The sequence below is a fragment of the Palaemon carinicauda genome, chromosome 3 (genome assembly GCF_036898095.1).
Source record: "Palaemon carinicauda isolate YSFRI2023 chromosome 3, ASM3689809v2, whole genome shotgun sequence".
Classification (NCBI taxonomy): domain Eukaryota; kingdom Metazoa; phylum Arthropoda; class Malacostraca; order Decapoda; family Palaemonidae; genus Palaemon; species Palaemon carinicauda.
The window spans coordinates 190,440,169-190,460,168 of record NC_090727.1 but is presented as its reverse complement, the minus strand read 5'-3'; positions in this window follow the sequence as shown (position 1 = coordinate 190,460,168).

Here is a 20,000-nt window from a genome sequence, read left to right as displayed (position 1 = left end):
ACTCTTGAGGATTTCCAGCCTGTGAAGGATCGAAGGCTTTCGAAATCCATTGCTTGAAAGAAATTTAGGGAAGAGGCGACTTTCCTGGGATCATGACCTGCGGGTGTACTGTCAGGATCCGCTCTGCGAATAAAGTAGGTGATTTTCGCCCTTAGTTGTTTGAGTGAAAAATCAGATCCCGATGTTTCTCCTTTAAAGAGCTGTCCTCCACCAAAGTCTGAAGTTCTTCGAAGATAGACCTTTAGACTCTCCACTGGGAATAGAGAGACATCTTCCTTCAGAGGTCAGATTCTCCAGGGACCCCACCTCTTAGTGGGGAGTTCGTTCTTAGCGAGAAATATTGCGTCAGGGAAGAGGGTAAATTCCCTTGTTTCGGCGAACTATACCTGGCCCTCTTCTCTAGATAAAGCCACTATTTCACTGACTCGGGCTCCCGAGGCGAGAGCAAAAAGATAAATCACTTTTTGAGTCAAGTCTTTCAGAGGGGAAGACTCATTGTCCAGACTAGAAGCAAAATGGAGCACCTTATCAAGAGACCAGGAGATGGGTCTCGATGGAGGTGCAGGACGGACTCTAGCACATGCCTTTGGAAGCTTGTTAAAGGTGTCGTTGGACAAGTCTATCTGGAAGGCGTAAAATAATGGTCTAGTCAAGGCCGATTTGCAAGTGGAAATCGTGTTGGCTGCTAAGCCTTGTCCATGAAGGTGAATGAAGAAGGACAGACAAAAATCTATGGAGATTTACGTAGGATATTTTGCCTTGACTAAAGACCCCCACTTCTTCCAGGATGACTCATATTGCCTTCTGGTAGACTTTGTTTTGTATTCCTCTAGGAAGTCTAAAATTTTTTTCGAAATTCCAAACCTTTTCTTCACGGCTAGGGAGAGAAAATCATGAGATGAAGGTCTCGGGTTTTCCTTGATGAAGCGAAGACAGTCGACTTCTGAACCTGCTGGGAGAGAACTGGGTCCGGCAGAGGGATCAGCTTGGGCTGTAGCTCCAGGACTAGAGGGAACCAGTTGCTCTGGGGCCACTTGGGTGCCACTAGGGCTGCTGTTCCATTGAAGGTTCTCAGCTTGGTGAGGACTTTCAGCAGAAGGTTGGGTGGAGGGAACAGGTAAACTTTGGACCATCTGTTCCAGTCCAGGGACATGGCGTCCACCGCTTCCGCTCTGGGGTCCTCGTATGGGGCCACGTAAATAAAAAGTTGATTGTTGTCGCTCGTCGCGAAGAGGTCGATCTGCAGTTCCGGGACTTGACGGGAGATGAAGGAGAATGATCTTGCGTCTAGGGACCATTCCGACTCTATGGGGCTTGTCCTCGATAGAGCGTCTGCCATCACATTGCGGAATCTTTGTAGGTGAACTGCCGAGAGTTGCCATCTCTTCTTGTGTGCTAGGCAGAAGATGGGCAATAGCACTTGGTTGAGTTGGGGCGATCTTGAGGCCTAACGGTTGAGACATCTGACCACGACGGCGCTGTCCAGAGTTAGACGGATGTGGATCGAAGGACGAGGTGACAGTTTCTTCAGAGTACGTCTTGAATAGGGGAGACCATGTTCCTTAATCTTGTCGCTGATGGGAGTGACCCCCCCATCCTTCTAGCGAGGCATCCGTGTGGATGGTGACCGACGGAGGTGGTGGTTGAAGAGAAACTGATCTTTTCAGGTTCTTTGCCTCCAACCATGGCTTGAAGAGTGTGCGAAGCCTGGTTGGTAGAGGTCTCTTGAGATCTCTTCGAGCGATGGATGTGTTTCTTCTCCAGACTCCCAATGCATCTTTTAGCTGTGCTCGTAGCACTGGGTCTGTCACTGAGGCGAACTGGAGGGAGCCGAGCACTCGTTCCTGTTGGCGTCTTGAAATCCGTTTGGATTTTAGGAGTCTCTTGACAGATCCCGCTATTTCCTTCCTTTTCTTCAGAGGGATGGAAAGACGGTGTGACTGAAGGTTCCAATGGATTCCCAGCCATTGAAACTTCTGAGCTGGAGACAGTCGAGACTTTTTGGCGTTGATTTTGAAACCCAGATGTTCCAGGAACTGGGTCACCTTTCTGCAAGCACGCGAGCATTCTTCAGAGGATGCTGCCCAAACCAGCTAATCGTCTAGGTAAGCCATCACCTGGATGCCTTAAAGGCGTAGCTGCTGGACGATCATGTCTGCGAGCTTCGTGAAGATTCTTGGAGCTACGTTGAGTCCGAAGGGCATGGCCCTGAAGGCGTACTGCCTTCGTTGAAGCTTGAAATCTAGGTAGGAGGAACCCTGGTGATTCATTGAAATGTGCCAGCAGGCGTCCGCCAGGTCTATCGAGACCGTGTAAGCCTTGTGAGGAAGTAGGGCTCTTATATGTTGAAGAGTCAGCATCTTGAATTTGTTGTTCGCTATGAACTTGTTGAGAGGGGACAAGTCCAGAATGACTCTGAGTATGTCTGAGTCTTTCCTGGGAACACAGAATAGTCTTCCCTGGAACCTGGTGGACTTTACCCTCTTGATCACCTTCTTGTTCAAGAGTTCTAGGACATACTCCTCCAGGACGGGGGTGGAGTGTTGGAAGAAATGGTGGAGGGTTGGAGGTGGTGTTACTCAGCTCCCCCATAGCCCCTTCTTGATGATGCTGTGGGCCCAAGCATCGAAGGTCTAGCGATCCTGGAAGTGGCGGAGTCTTCCTCCCACCGGAAGCACTTCATTGCTTCTGGTTTCCCGAGGATTTACCACCTCGGCCACCTGCTCCCCTTCCTCCTCTCCCTTTAGATGGACGTCGAGAGGAGTCTCTGCCGGAACTTATACCTTTGGGGCGAAAGGTAGTGGATTGCCTTTCAAAGGCTGGTATGAAGACTGGTGACTTTGCCCCCACCGGCTGAGGGACCAACTGAAAGGTCTGCTGGGGCTGAGCCACCAACTGTCGTATGCCGGAAACTGACGTTTAGCCTGGCGCTGTTGGGGTCGGGGCTTATTGGACTTCTTCTTAGGTTGGGGGCCATCATCCTGAGAAGATTTCTTCTTTCAGGACATGCCCCACTTGTTGAAAAGGTTCCGGTTCTCAGTGGCGGCTCTGTCCACAATCTCTTTCACGAGGTCAAAAAGAAAAAGATATTTGCCCCAGATGTTGGAGGAAATCAGTTTCCGCGGTTTGTGTTTGACGGTGGCATCCGCAAACAAGAATTCTCTACAGGCTCTCCGGGCCTTGATGAAGCTATACAAGTCCTTCAGCAAGGTGGCAAGGTGGGTCTTTGCAAGAACCATGTAGAAGCCTGGGACCCAAATGTCCCCGGCCATAGTCTCAAGTTGTACTTGAAGAGACAGAGAGGCAGCCAGCCTCTCTTTTGTGTCTTGCTCCCGACGCAGAAGGTACTCGGTGAGCTTGGGGAGGTTTTCGTTAAACTGACGTCCCGCAACGTCAGCCTCCAACTTTCCAACTGCGAAAGTTAACTGGATATCTTTCCAGCTTTTGTTGTCGGGAGGGAGGGCGAGGGTTTTCCTTCCTCCACTGCCTTCAACACTGCCACCAAGGCCTTTTCGGCGAAAGGAAAGACCATGGTGGGAGGAACAAGAAAGGATGGGTGCTTCTTGCTCAGGGCCGGCACCTTGGAATTGGTGTAGCCCCAGCTCTTGAGGTAGTCAGCCAGAAGAGCTTGAGCCTTAGTATGGTCAAACACTATGACCTCCTTAGGCTTGGTCTCCTCCTTGGAGACTGGTTTAGTTTTGAGACGGACGTAACAGTCCGGATAAGCTTCAAAGTTAGGCCAGAACTCCACCTCTTCAAGGGGGACGGCGCCTAACTTGGGGTTGATAACGATGCGTCCACTTGTAATGGGCATGCGTTCAGCATGCCACCAAGGGTTTGTCACCGAGCAGGCGCGAAGATTCTTGACGCTGATCTTCTTTGGCGTCTGTTTTGACATGCGCATAATCTCCCTCTTGAGGTCTGCATGCCCCTGGCAGAACTTTTCATCCAGGAGTGCCACCAACGCTTGGAGGGTATCGTGGGTGCCCACCACTGCAGGAGTGGCAGATGTAGAGGGGACTGGTTCCGAAATTACAACGGAAGAGACAGAAGGTGACCGGGCGATCTCGACCTCGGAGTCAGGAGTTTCCACTTGATCTTCCTCTTCTTCTTGACCCTCGGCCATCAGGGTCCTTTCGGTATTATCTGACACATCCGAAATCTTCTCCACTTCATCTATGTGACAGTCTTGGAGAGCGTCCGAAACGTCAGGTTCAACCGTCAGTTGGACGCAGGGGATCTCATCCTTAGGAATGACGGCATTCGCAGATGCCTTGGGAAAGAGCAAGGCTCTCATCCGTTCGCTTGGGAGATAAGGTGCCGTGGCGTTCTTTTGGAAACCACGCACCCACTTGCGCAGTTTCTCTCGTGCGATGTCCCTGGCCTCCGCTGACGGAGGGTTATTAAATGCTTCTTGCACACAGGGCAGACCTGCGGGTCCCAATAGCGAAGATTTCCCTTCGAGATTGAACAGCCGGCGTGGGTTCGGCACGCCAGGTGGCCGTAAAAATTGGGGCGACGAACGCTACAGAAGGCGCTCTCACACCGTAGATACTCCTCCTGTAAAAGAAAGGGGCAAATGAGGCTTTGGAAGTCAATGACAGTATGACTTACAATAATCTTAAATTAGTATTAAGTTATTAAACTTATAATATAAGATTCCTTTTATGTGTAAGCTTAGGATAGATAAGCTAGAAAAGAGGCAGGAAAGAGACATACTTGTGCATCCCGCCCAGCCAATTGCCGTAACCCCACACCATAACTAATTTAAGGAGCCCATCATGAGTCCTAGAAGGAGGAAGAACATCCATATTGGATGAGCCAAGCTTAGGCTTCCTCCAAGGAATTAGATACAGTGAGAGGGAGAACTGAAATCATTCAGTATAGAAGAAAAGGGGGAAGGATATTCTAATCCCCCCCTAATGAGGATACGTCCGGGCAAAAGACTGCGCCTGGATGCACAGAGTATGCTGGAAATTTTTACTGCACAACTATTCATAATAGTTTTCAGTCTAGGGTATACGATATACCATAGATGTACTGGCTATCATCTATAGCTGTACAATAATCACCGCCAGCACTGGGTCGGCAGGGGGAAGGAGTGACTGTCCACTGTATAGGTAAGTTAGAAGGCTCCGGCAGAGTGACGGCATGCCGGAAGCGCGCCAGGCGCCGGCAAATCTTCATCAAGGGGAGACCTTACCAAGCCATCAGTCTATGTGGCAGAAGGAAGGCGACACCTTATATGATGGCAGATCGCCGGCAAGTCGGCGGCCCCCAGCAGCCGGCAGGTGACTGGCGAAGGTAAACCAACACTGACATCATTCAATGAGACAGTGAGGATACCGAAGGCCCTGATGGGTGACGCCGGCAGGGTGGAGGCGGCAGTGGACCAGCACTGAGAGAGAGAGAGCGATAGAATAGGAGGAGAGAGAGGGAAGGGTAGTACTCAACACCCGTACCCCTTCTTCCTCCGGAAAGAGTGTTCAAATTAAAGGGAGAGGGTGGCAACCTTTCATCCAGTTGCAACAGAGCCGGCAGTCAGCTACAGTTGCAGGTGGCGGCCCAAGGGAGGACTGAAGAACACTCAAAGATAGTGAGGTCTTCCGTCGGCAGACCGACCTGTCGTATGCTATCCCATAGTTCAACTATATGCGGGAAGCGTAGCAGATTGAACTAACCAACGGAAGGACCAGGCCGAACCCAAAACCCACCGTCATGCGGTGGAGATGTAGGACGGCGGACAGGGGTGTGATGGCTCAGCCAACACAAAGTGATAGATGGGGGAAGGGCTAAGGGTCCTGAGGGGGAGTGTAGGAAGAATCCATTCTCCAGCCTAGGGTAGGTTAGCACACAGAAGGTACAGCACTAATGTCCTGTCCTAAACTATAAAGAAGCAGAATCCCTTTGGGCTGCCTAACCTAGGGTAGGGGAGTCCCCCAAACTAGGAAAGACAGGGGTAGGACAAATTGTTAGGCCACAGGGAGGAAGGTTCTTAACCCAATCAAGTGTGAACTAGGGGGAAGGGCAGAGCCCTTCCACCTCCACCCACCAGCAGGGCCCAGAAGGAGAGTCCATTCTCCTAATGGAGAGCTGGGGCAAACAGTAGGTACTCTGAGGCTCCGTCCCAAACTCAAAGCGCATGTACTATGGCAAGGAGTGGGGAAAGAGAATCCTAGCCTAGCCTTACCCGAATGTGATTCGAGGTAAGGAGGGCTAGGAAGCAGCCTAGGCTACCACAGAGGGAGGAGATTACCTTAGATAAGGTAACTGGGGAGGTAAGAAAGTATAAAAGAGCCCTAGCGTTAGGTTATGGGCAAGGGAGACGACTACTAAGATCATCGAAACCCCTTGTATACTTCCTAGAAGGCGAAAAAACAAATGTGCAATCACTGAATCTTATATGTTGTACCAACCGTGTTTCACACAATTGTACATAATTCCTTTTGTATATATTATGGTTGTATCTTCGCTCTTCCCTCGCACTAAAACGAACATGAAAATTCAAGTCTGGTTTTTCCTCTGTGATTTTGTCTGTCTTGTGAACTTGTCATGTCCTGTTGCCTTGAGGTTTTGTATATAAGGAGAGTGTTCCACAACAATATAACTCAGTCGTTTCCAATCTGCCTTTGATTTCACAACTCCTCTCTCGGCCCGTCACATTGGTGACCCCGGAAGTCGACTCGCTTCCACCGCCTTCCACCCCCACCCCCTCGCCACTCCATCGTTGGTACTATGACGGACTCTACGGCAGTTGGCGCTACGGCCTCTCCATTCAAACTTTCATCGTTTGCCAGCGGAGAGGCGTTTGCTTGGTTTCAGCGCGCAGAAGTCCAGTTTCGTATCAGGGGCGTGACTCGCTCAACCACCAAAGCGGATTATGTTCTCGCGGCGATACCCGAGGACACCTTCCCGGAAATATCCGACTGGCTTTGTGAACAAGGAGACACCCCAATAGCGTATGACGACCTAAAATCATACCTTCTGCAACAGTACTCGCCGTCGCCAGCCGCCCGTATAGCAAAGCTTTTTCAGCTCTCGCAACAACCGTTGGGGGACCAAAGGGCTTCCCTTGCCCTCAGGGAAATGACCAGTATCGCTCGCCTTCAACCTGCCGCAGACGGCTCTCCTCGTGAGGTAAACCTACTCCGTGCCCTTTGGATACGCCGTTTACCTGAACCTGTGCGCGCTGCCATACCCGATGTCGATAGTTTACCCATAAAGGACTTGATGACCAAAGCCGACGCCCTTATGGACAGCCACTTCAAGACCTCCATCAACGCCTCCACCCCTGACGACGAGGATGCCTATTCAACGTACACCGAAGCTGACATGAATGCCGTAGGACATACACGCCTACCCCGTGACGTGCCGAAGCGGCGACAAAGCCGCCCACCACCCACCAATCGCTCGCGCCCCAACAAACGACTTCTACAGCCACTTACTACCTCCCATCCACCGCAGTTTTGCTACTACCACTTCAGATTCGGGGCAACCGCAAAGAAATGTGCCAAAGATTGTCAGTGGCCAAAAAACGTGTAAGTAGGCCATCGCCTGTGGGGGTGGCCTCCCATGTTTCTAATCTTTTCTTTTTACAGGATGCAGGAACGGGCGTGCGATTTTTGGTAGACACGGGTGCTTGTCGTTCTCTTTTGCCGAGGAAACTCTTCAAGGCACAACGTAGTCTGTCTGCATCTGCCGACGTCCGCTTGGTAGCTGCCAACAGATCTGCGATACCCACCTACGGTTACGAGAGCCTCACATTATCGTTCGGAAACGGTAAATTCAATTGGAAGTTTCTCGTTGCTGACGTCACAATGCCAATCCTCGGTGCGGATTTCCTCTCTCATTTCCACCTTCTGGTCGATGTCGCCCACCGACGATTGGTCAACGCGGACTCGTACTTGTCGACACCTCTTCAACCCGCCCCCTCTAACCTCGCTCTCCACATCAGCGCACCCACGGATGCCTACGCCCACCTCCTCACGTCGTACCCGGAAGTTTTCCGTCCAGAACTTCGCCAAACGCCCACGGTTCCTGCTAAGCACGGTATTTATCACCATATCAAGACGAAGGGACCCCCAGTCTTCGCAAAATTCAGACGTCTGGCACCGGAACGATTGGCAGCCGCCAAACAGACGTTCGCCGAAATGGAGAAAATGGGCCTTTGCCAAAAGGCCTCCAGCCCATGGTCGTCACCCTTACACATCGTTCTGAAGAAAGACGGCTCCCTCCGTCCGTGCGGGGATTACAGGCGCCTGAACATGCAAACAGAACCGGATCAATACCCCCTCCCAAACATTGCCGATGTAACCTCCTACCTGCACAAAGCAAAGGTTTTCTCTACGCTCGACCTCCTGAAGGGGTATTATCAGGTGCCTATGAACCCAGAAGACATCCCCAAGACTGCCATCACCACTCCGTTTGGTACATACACCTTCAATTACTCCTGTTTTGGCCTTCGTAATGCTGGGGCAACGTTTCAACGTCTCATGGATGGCATCCTAGGGGACCTCCCTTTCTGTGTATGTTATGTGGACGACATACTTGTGTTCTCCTCCTCAAAAGAGGAACACCTCCGTCACCTGCGCATCATGCTTGACCACCTGCAACAAAACGGCCTTGTAGTCCGGTACGACAAGTGTACCTTTGGCGCCAACGAAGTGTCGTTCTTAGGGCACCGTATCACTCCTGAAGGAGTCCATCCCCTCCCTGAGAAGGTAGCAGCCGTTCAGAATTTCCCCACGCCCTCGACCGTCAAAGCTCTGCAGGAATTCTTGGGCATGATCAACTATTATCACCGTTTTCTGCCAGCCATTGCTGCCACTCTTGCTCCCCTCTACGCCTCCCTCAAGGGCAAGCCAAAGGACTTGAAGTGGGGTCCCCTTCAAGAAGCGGCCTTCTGCAATGCAAAGAAGGCCCTATCATCTGCTGCGGCTCTCACTTTTCCTATCCCACACGCCCCTCTCCTTCTCTCCACCGATGCCAGCGACGTCGCTATTGGTGCAGTACTCGAGCAGGTGGTCAAAGGCTTGCCCCGCCCATTGGTCTTCTTCAGCAGAAAACTGTCCAAGGCAGAATCGGGTTATTCTACCTTCGATCGAGAATTGCTGGCGGTGCACCTGGCTGTCCGTCACTTTCGCCATTTCTTAGAAGGTACGCCCTTCGTCATTCGCACAGACCACATGCCTCTGGTGCACGCCTTCACTCGACAGTCTGACGCCTGGTCCGCCCGTCAACGCCGACATCTCTCCGCCATGGCTGAATACAATTGCACCCTCCAATACGTCCCTGGGAAAATGAATCCCGTTGCCGATGCCCTGTCAAGAAACACGTTGGCTGCCGTTCAACTGGGATTGGATTACAACGCCCTGGCTGAAGCCCAATGACAGGATCCAGAGTATCAAGCTTGTAGGACATCCTGCACGTCCCTCCGTTGGGAGGATTTTCCCCTCGAAAACTCCAACACCACCCTCCTCTGTGACGTCAGTACTGGTAGACCGCGACCTTGGATTCCTGCTCCCATGCGCCGACAGGTGTTTGATTTCATCCACGGCCTTTCACATCCCTCGTGCCGTTCTACTGCACAGCTGCTGAAGGCAAAGTTCATTTGGCACGGCATTTCTAAGGATGCTAAGGATTGGGTCCGTGCCTGTACTTCTTGCCAAACTTCCAAAGTACATCGACACACGGATTCAGGAGTGGGCACCTTTCCTCAACCTCAGCGTCGTTTCGCACACATTCACGTCGACGTTGTAGGCCCCCTACCCACATCAAAAGGACATCGTTACCTGTTTACCGTCATCGACCGCTCCACTCGTTGGCCTGAAGCCATTCCCATGGAAACTGCAACGTCCGCCTCATGTACATCTGCCTTACTCTCTGGATGGATTTCAAGATTCGGTATCCCTGAGCATATTACTTCTGACAGGGGAACCACTTTCACCTCTCAATTATGGACGTCATTAGTGAATCTCCTGGGCATCACCCTACATCACACAACGGCCTACAACCCCGCTGCCAATGGAATGGTTGAACGTTTTCATCGCACCCTCAAAGCAGCTTTGATGTCCCGCTGCAAGGATTGCAACTGGTTTACTCAGCTTCCCTGGGTCCTCCTTGGACTAAGGACCACTCCTAAAGACGCCCTCGACGTCTCGGCAGCCGAAATGGTGTATGGCGACCCGTTGGTCGTCCCTGCCGAGTTTTTTCCTTCTACAACCTCCTCCGACGATCTCCAGCGCATACGTCACGTCGTGGGAAAATTTACTCCGTGCCGCCAGACTTACAAGCCCCCAGTGAAGCATCACATACCAACGGACTTGCACTCTGCAACGCACGTCTTCCTGCGCAACGACACCAGCAAGCCACCGTTAACGCCCCCTTACACGGGACCTTACCTTGTGATCCGACACAGTCCGAAAGCATTCCTCCTAAACATTCGGGGCAAAGAAGACTGGGTCTCCATTGATCGTCTAAAACCTGCTTATCTTCTGCCAGATGACCCGCCTACAGTTCGCCTCTCTAGATCAGGGCGCCCTATTTAGCATGTACAGTATGTCATTTTTAGGGGGGGAGCCAAGTACCAACCGTGTTTCACACAATTGTACATAATTCCTTTTGTATATATTATGGTTGTATCTTCGCTCTTCCCTCGCACTAAAACGAACATGAAAATTCAAGTCTGGTTTTTCCTCTGTGATTTTGTCTGTCTTGTGAACTTGTCATGTCCTGTTGCCTTGAGGTTTTGTATATAAGGAGAGTGTTCCACAACAATATAACTCAGTCGTTTCCAATCTGCCTTTGATTTCACAACTCCTCTCTCGGCCCGTCACAATGTATAAATGCCTATATCTTCATTTTATAATTTAACACTAAGAAAACTTATTAAATCATGCAAGAAAGTAAACAAGGATACTTAGGCTATCGAACCTAGGGGCTAGGCTAGCAATATAGCTAACAAATTCCGCTACCTGCATTCGCCGAAAATGAATACTGTTGGCATAATATAACTAATTCCTAGCAATAAAGACTAAATAACTAATGTTGATTATTAGTTATAAGATCGGGAAGGTTGTTCTGGCTAATTAAATAAAGCATGCAAGGCAAACAACAGCGTCAGCATCATGACGCCTCCGGTCGGGGCACTGCTCCGCCACAAAACACAGGATTTTATGATAAAAAGACGTTACTTTACGGCTGGAGCTTATTTATACAATACAAGAATATGGTACTCAACTTTCCAGAAGGCGAGGCTGAAGATTGCGACATTGCAAAAATACTTAGCGAACACTGGGAAAAACACCTAGTCAGAGACGCTACGTAAGAAGGAATGAGGAAATGGCGCGCATCGGTGACGTCAATCAAGATGGCGGCCTGCTATGGCGACTGGATGTTGACATCGCCGAGTACCGTAACAGTAACGAAGGAGGAGAGTTTAGTAACGGCTCCTCCCATACTTGCCACACCCCCCTCGAAGAGTAAACGCTATGTGGGGTGCAGATAGCTATGTGGCGTGTCAAGCATACGTCCCCTGTTATTATACGATATCCTAAAGGGAAACCTTATGGGTACTCGCGCCAGAAGTTAGAATTCTGTGAAACCTTTAGTTTAATTCTCTGGGAATATCTACAGTAGTCAAATATACCCTTAGGAAGCTACTGAAGGAACCTTCAATCAGGTAGTCATGGCTTGAGCACAAAAAAATTAAAAAAAACTCATATGTTCTGACGAATAACTTTACCTTTGAAAACCTTCAATTCCAGGTAATTCCGATCTAATTATCTTGGATTTCTCGGGCTGAAAAACCATCGAAAACTTCGGGTCGAAGTAGCAGGGGAGAGAATGCGGGCTAAGATTCCAGGTGACTGTGAGGGGGGTGGGGGGGTTGTGTGTACTTGGTATTTTGTACAAAGGTACACTTAGAAAAAAAAAAAACCCTAATTTTAATCGGAAATTCTTCGTAAAAATATACTGTTCTCAACCGTATATCAGTAAAATACAGGGCACCATAATATTACCTTACTTTGTTATTATTCTTTACGGTTTGGTGACCATAATATCAATCTTTTACGTCAATATATCGTTTTTCAAAACGGTAAAAATGCTGGAATAAATGTTACGAGACATACCTTTTTATTTAACGCAAAATTTTCAACTTCGTATTTGTATCATTAAAACAGCTAGAATAGTGTTCATTCTTCTTTCTATCTTCAGACGCCCCTAAATTGCATGCATACTGTACAGTATATACATGTACAGTTAATAAAAACCGTAATATTGATAGGAAATTCCCCGTAAAAATATACTGTTTTCTGCCGTATTTCAGTAAAATACATGAGACCGTAATTTTACCTTTGTTACTATCTTTTATTGGTTATTGGCCGTAACATCACTCCTTTACGTCAGAATATCCGTTTTTAAGACGGTAAAAATCTTGGAATAAATGTTGCCAGGCATTTACCGTTTTTCTAATGCAAATCTTTAATAATGTAGAAACAACATACATACCACACACAAATACGGACACACAGACATACATATATGTATGTACATACACACACACATACGCATATATAAATATATATATATATATATATATATATATATATATATATATATATATATATATATATATATATATATATATATGTATATATATATATATATATATATATATATATATATAAATATATATATATATATATATATATATATATATATAAAAAGACAGTTAAGTATTTTGATAGCTATGCGCACACACAATTCAACCATTCCCACCCACAAGAGTAACCCTCTCAACGAGGTATGACTACTTCCTCTCCCATTTCCCAAGGGACTGGAAAGACTGATTAATTATAAGTCTGACAACGCCACTTGGCGTGACCTGATATATATATATATATATATATATATATATATATATATATATATATATATATATATATATATAAATAGATAGATAGATAGATAGAGATAGATTAATAGATAGATAGATAGATAGAGAGATAGGTATATATATATATACATACATACATATACCAAGGCACTTCCCCCAATTTTGGGGGGTAGCCGACATCAACAAATGAAACAAAACAAAAAAGGGGGCCTCTACTCTCTACGTTCCTCCAACCTAACAAGGGACTCAACCGAGTTCAGCTGGTACTGCTAGGGTGCCACAGCCCACCCTCCCACATTACCCACCACAGATGAAGCCTCATAATGCTGAATCCCCTACTGCTGCTACCTCCGCGGTCATCTAAGGCATCGGAGGCAGCAGCAGGGCCTACCGAAACTGCGTCACAATCGCTCGCCATTCATTCCTATTTCTAGCACGCTCTCTTGCCTCTCTCACATCTATCCTCCTATCACCCAGAGCTTTCTTCACACCATCCATCCACCCAAACCTTGGCCTTCCTCTTGTACTTCTCCCATCAACTCTTGCATTCATCGCCTTCTTTAGCAGACAGCCATTTTCCATTCTCTCAACATGGCCAAACCACCTCAACACATTCATATCCACTCTAGCTGCTAACTCATTTCTTACACCCGTTCTTACTCTCACCACTTTGTTCCTAACCCTATCTACTCGAGATACACCAGCCATACTCCTTAGACACTTCATCTCAAACACATTCAATTTCTGTCTCTCCGTCACTTTCATTCCCTACATCACAGTTGGTACAATCACTTTCTCATATAGAACTCTTTTTACAATCATGCCCAACCCTCTATTTTTTACTACTCCTTTAACTGCCCCCAACACTTTGCAACCTTCATTCACTCTCTGACGTACATCTGCTTCCACTCCACCTGGCTGGTACAGTGGTAACGTGTTTGCCTCGCATTCGTGTGGCAAGAGATCGATCCCGCCCAGGGCCGTGAGTTTAAGCTGTTTACTGGGGAGGCTACTGCTGTGGTAGGGCACCACAGTGGGGGGTTGGGCTTGCCCGGCTGACGTTCTGGTGATCATCTATTCTGATGGAACTGGAACTGAAACCAGACACTTTTAACCTTTATTTGCTGCAACAACAGACCCCAAGTACTTAAACTGATTCACTTCCTCAAGTAACTCTCCATTCAACATGACATTCAACCTTGCACCCCCTTCCCTTCTCGTACATCTCATAACCTTACTCTTACCCACATTAACTCTCAACTTCCTTCTCTCACACACTCTTCCAAATTCTGTCATTAATCGGCCAAGCTTCTCTTCTGTGTCTGCAACCAGTACAGTATCATCCACAAACAACAACTGATTTACTTCCCATTCATGGTCATTCTCATCTACCAGTTTTAATCCTCGTCCAAGCACTCGAGCATTCACCTCTCTCAACACTCCATCAACATACAAGGTAAACAACCACGGTGACATCACACATCCCTGTCTCAGCCCCACTCTCACCGGAAACCAATCACTCACTTCATTTCCTATCCTAACACATGCTTCACTACCTTTGTAGAAACTTTTCACTGCTTGCAACAACTTTCCACCAACTCCATATAACCTCATCACATTCCACATTGCTTCCCTATCAACTCTATCATACGCTTTCTCCAGATCCATAAACGCAACATACACCTCCTTACCTTTTGCTAAATATTTCTCGCATATCTGCCTTACTGTAAAAATCTGATTCATACAACCCCTACCTCTTCTAAAACCACCCTGTATTTCAAAGATTGCATTCTCTGTTTTATCCTTGATCCTATTAATCATTACTCTACCATACACTTTTCCAACTACGCTTAACAAACTAATACCTCTTGAATTACAACACTCATGCACATCTCCCTTACCCTTATATAGTGGTACAATACATGCACAAACCTAATCTACTGGTACCATTGACAACACAAAACACATATTAAACAATCTCACCAACCATACAAGTACAGTCACACCCCCTTCCTTCAACATCTCAGCTCTCACACCATCCATACCAGACGCTTTTTCTATTCTCGTTTCATCTAGTGCTCTCCTCACTTCATCTATTGTAATCTCTCTCTCATTCTCATCTCCCATCACTGGCACCTCAACACCTGCAACAGCAATTATATCTGCCTCCCTATTATCCTTTATGTCAAAGGAGTTGGACAGCTAACTGAGCATTGACTGAAGGATATAGATAAGAGAAGGCAAGTCATCAAAGGGTTATTAGACAGAATCTTTAGGTTCCATACAGTTTTCTCTTCAGGGCCAACTATAGTCAATACCTGGTGGGGAGATTTATGATGTATATAGTATAGATAGATCACTTGTGTGTATATTGTGTACTTGAAAAAGCATAAAGGATAAGATACATAACCCATTTTGATAGACTCTTTCAGCTCCAAACTTCAAACCAGTTTACCATAAGAACAGACTTTTTGTCCCCCAAAATATCAACATTGTGTCACATATTATGTCTTATTATCTACAAAAGCAGTGAATCAGTAAATGTTTAATTCATTATTGTGTATAATGAAGGATAGACTTTATTTTACATAACTTTTATAATGTCTGCAAATTAAACTTCCCTCTTTGGTATTTTCCATTTCATTGACTTACATTCTGTCATGTCACTTCTTCCCTCTTAAATCAGTTCTTAAAACTTTCTATAATTTTTTGTTAATTGTTAATGAATATATTAAGATATCCTCTGACTGACTACATCACAATAACACAAACATATACATACATACTGAAAATAGCTCTTTCAAAAGTCATGAAAAGACGACTCCAGTTTTGGGAATTAATATCTTTCTCTTTCTCAAAAACATTTCTTGAATAGGGCATTTGAAATGCTAGACCATTTTCCCTAATTGCAAGGGGACTATTAAATCACCTTTACAATATATTAATGATTCAGGAAAATATCTTGTTCCCTTTTAATTGTTCACAGTCTGATCTCTCTTTCCACATTCATGTTCAGACTAATGTTCCACTGGATAATATTAGGGCTTTGCATTATTTTGCTTTTATTTCAATAATGTCTTTACACTGGAGAATTTAGTATTTAATAAATTTGATAAAATCTTCTTTATTAGAGTAGTTTGAAGTATTGCATATTGATAAGGAAATTTTAGGCTTCCTTTCGATGCTACAAACATTTTACTTGATTGTATTTGAAAGACTGAATTCATCAATAGAGATCTTCTTTTTTGCTTAGTGTTACGTCCTTACCGGAAGCCCTTGGTCCTTTTGACGTTCCATCCACAAATTTACGTCTTGGTCTTCTCACTACCTATCTTTAGCCCTGTTGGTGTTTGTAAACTAATCCAGGGAGCCTAAACCTTCAGACTGATGCACTTAGGTATACTATACAAAACCTTTTGAAGGTTTGATTGCAAACTATTACCTTGTAAAGTTTAAAGCATAAATGTACTTTCAATAGAATCCACAAGATTCCACTTACAGTATATTATTTACCTAATTTTATTCATTACCTACACATTATCAAAAGAAAGGATTGTGTGAGATAACGTTCTACTGACGACCAACACAAGCACGCACTGCAAACTCCAATGGAAATTACCCTTGCCTAAGTACAGTACTAGAGTTTAATTACATAAGACACTCTATTATCATGCAGTTTGAACACTTCACAAACTATTCCTGTATCACCCTTTCTTATAATTTTATTGTATGCATAAGGCCCTTTCCATTTTAACTTTTAAATCTTTCTTATGGTATATTAATTGTGTTTGTTTGCTGATAACCACTTTTGAACTTTGCTAGCTTTATAATCCAACATTCACTTCAGATGAACTTTGAAAAATAGAGGTCAGTCATATATTTAAGGCTTCAAAATACTGTAGCCTAACAATCAAATGTTTTCAATGGCAACATCAGAGATTTGTTTGTAACACTTAACAGCTTCTTAGAATTATGTCAAAGTATTTGTACGTTATTTTTCGGAAACCTCTGCTTGGCTGAATCCTGTTTTGCAAATGGCGTTATGGAACGAAGAATAAGAGTGTTGATTTTGAAGTTGTGATGTAATTAAAAGATTGCTTTAATGTTTATTAACCTTTACAGTGAAGAAATTTATTTTTACTCTGTCATGACAAAATCATGGAACTTGTATGTTTGACTGAGAGAGAGAATTGTTGTTTAATATCGGTTTTGTGAAATGAGATGATGATCTGTGATTTAGGTTTACTTTGAACTGAAGAGGTTTTTATTTTCAGGTTTATTATAGACATAGAGACATTGTTATTTTATAAACTGTAACTAATCTTTTGAGCCGGTGGGAAGAATCTGTATTGATTTTATATGATGAAAGAAACATTTTAGGGGTATTTGTTATGAACACTCCCTGTAAGGAAGCTCAGTTTGTCTTCCAACATGGCTATTTAAGTTAATTTGTCATTTTGATGAAAACCCTATATCATTTCCCTTTTTTATCACAAGAAACGCATCTTTTTGTGTGAGTATCAAATCCTATGTATAAGATCATTTGTTTTATCTTTTTGCTGTTCTTTGTGATATTTTATATATTCTATTTCCTTAAGATTAATCCACATTCTATTACATATGTTAAGATTTTAATCTTAAAAGAATTCATAAGAATTATTTGCAAAATAGTTGTGTTTAGAGCGCATGCTCAATACCTGTCCGTTTCTGTTGCATCACTTTCATAAGCACACTTAATTTGCTAATATAATTAAAATTTATAAGTTTTGTATAATCTGTGTGCATGTTTATTTTATGTAAGCCAACTATGACCGTCCCAAGTGAGCATGGTAGTGAAAAATCTTAGATAGGATCATTGATTTAATTTTAGATATACCCATACGAACGTTTCTATCTCCGAATATTTTCACAGATACGTTACAAACAACAGGGGCCACGAGTTATGATCTGTGTCAGAAAGTTAAGTTGTCCTACCACCCACTTGTTGAGATATTATTTTAGTTATTGAAGCCCAGCATACCTGGTGAAGTATTCATTATTCTCAACAAACGTGGACTGCTTTGGGATCTTTTTGTTGCAAAATAAGCCATCTTCTGTGTAATTTTCGTTGCCCTTGTGAATCGGGATCTGTTTACGTGTGAATCATGATCCATATCCTACGACCTTGAACTTGGACACGGAGTGTTTGACAGTGCCTTATAAACTTTGTTTGCTTGTTTAATTTTGGTATCCGTACTGTAGCCAATATATTTTGTTTATTACCATTTGCTATCAATGCTTATTTAAAATAAATATTCAGTTACGTTTTGTTATTAAGAAACAAAGTATAGATATTATTTAATTCTCAATCAAGTTTGTTTTCCTTTTTCTTTAAATTTCGTATGGTTACTTTAATAAATAATTGTTAAGTTTTTTGTGCGATTGATTGAATCCATTTATTATTTACCATGTACATTTATATCTATTATACAGTCCACTTTACTCTTTTATGTATGGGATCTAGCATGAATACATTCCCTATCGAATGCTAGGTTGTTGTCTTTTAAGTGTGAGAGCGGGAACACACATATGCAATCTTGAGGCAACAATTAGTAAGTGTTGAAATCGATACCATTCACCACAATGTTCAGGAATAATGTTTTAATAGTGAAGGAAAGATTTTATGGATGATTGTATCTGGAAGCAGTTAGTCATGAGGTTATATTATAAACATAAATAATTGTTTTATTGGCTTTTATGTACGGCCAGAATATTGATTTTGTAAGGTGATAGAGACTTGATCTAACCCAACTAATATTGACTGTTCCTCTAGACTGTATTCCAAACATAACTATTCACCTGTGGCCCAAACTATCACAGATTTGAGGGGACTAAATGTTACTTGCACTCATGTCCTTTATATTGGTCGCTGGTTCAAGTTGAAATTAATTATTGTCCAGTTCAATTGATTCTCAAGAACAGTTTGATATATATATATATATATATATATATATATATATATATATATATATATATATATATATACATACATACATACATACATACATACATACATACATACATACATACATACATACATACATACATACATACATATATATATATATATATATATATATATATATATATATATATATATATATATATATATATATATATATATATATATAATTTTTCCTCCCAACGCTAAGGTGAATATTATAGCAGTGTGGCTCCGCAGAAAATCAACACGACAATCAGTGCCATATTCATCCATTAACTCTTGTATCGTGAATGAATTTCCTGTTTAATAAAACTTCAACAGTATTATAAGCTTCCTCACGCTGACCATTCTCCCCCCTTTCCCGACGCATACTACGTACTTCTGCAAGTACTTTTCCCCTTCCTGAGATATTTTGTTCACGTAAGAACATTTCATATTCTGAAATGGCCTGAGATGCAGCGTCAGAGGAATTAAGGATATTCGTTTTGTTTTCCAAAATAATATCCATCGAAACAGGGATTCTAAATTAAAAACAATAATAAGGATAGTAAAAGCTTACTCGATAATTGTTTTTTCTATCTTTTGTCTTTCATTCTGATTTATCTTTCAAGTGTTTTAGTTCATTGCTCGTTTAGTAAAACAATGAAAGTTTTATTTTGATAGCTCTGCATCCAAATTAAAAAGGAAACAATGAATAAATGGTGATATGTATGTGCTATTTTTCTTCAAATCAATCAGCATTCGTATATTGGTTAATTGGTCGGTGTGTTTATCCGCGAGAGCTTCTGATTGATCAATCTAACTCATGTATACCTTTTCTGTTTTGGTAATTTTGATATGAACGATTACCATTTCTATTTCTCTCGTTGGTTTGACAGAAAAACTTTCGATTAATAACATGCAATAATACTATAACAGAATAACAACATAATTCCTTATTTCGTTAAGGCTTAATTGCCTCCAGTAATAACATAAATTTTAATAATTCTATTCTTATTTTATCCATTACTAAATTCCTTTTAAAAATTGCCATTCATTAATCAAAATACCTTATTTTCTGGCATATTTCCTTCAAACTACACATTCAGTTCTACAATTAATCACATGCAATATAATTTT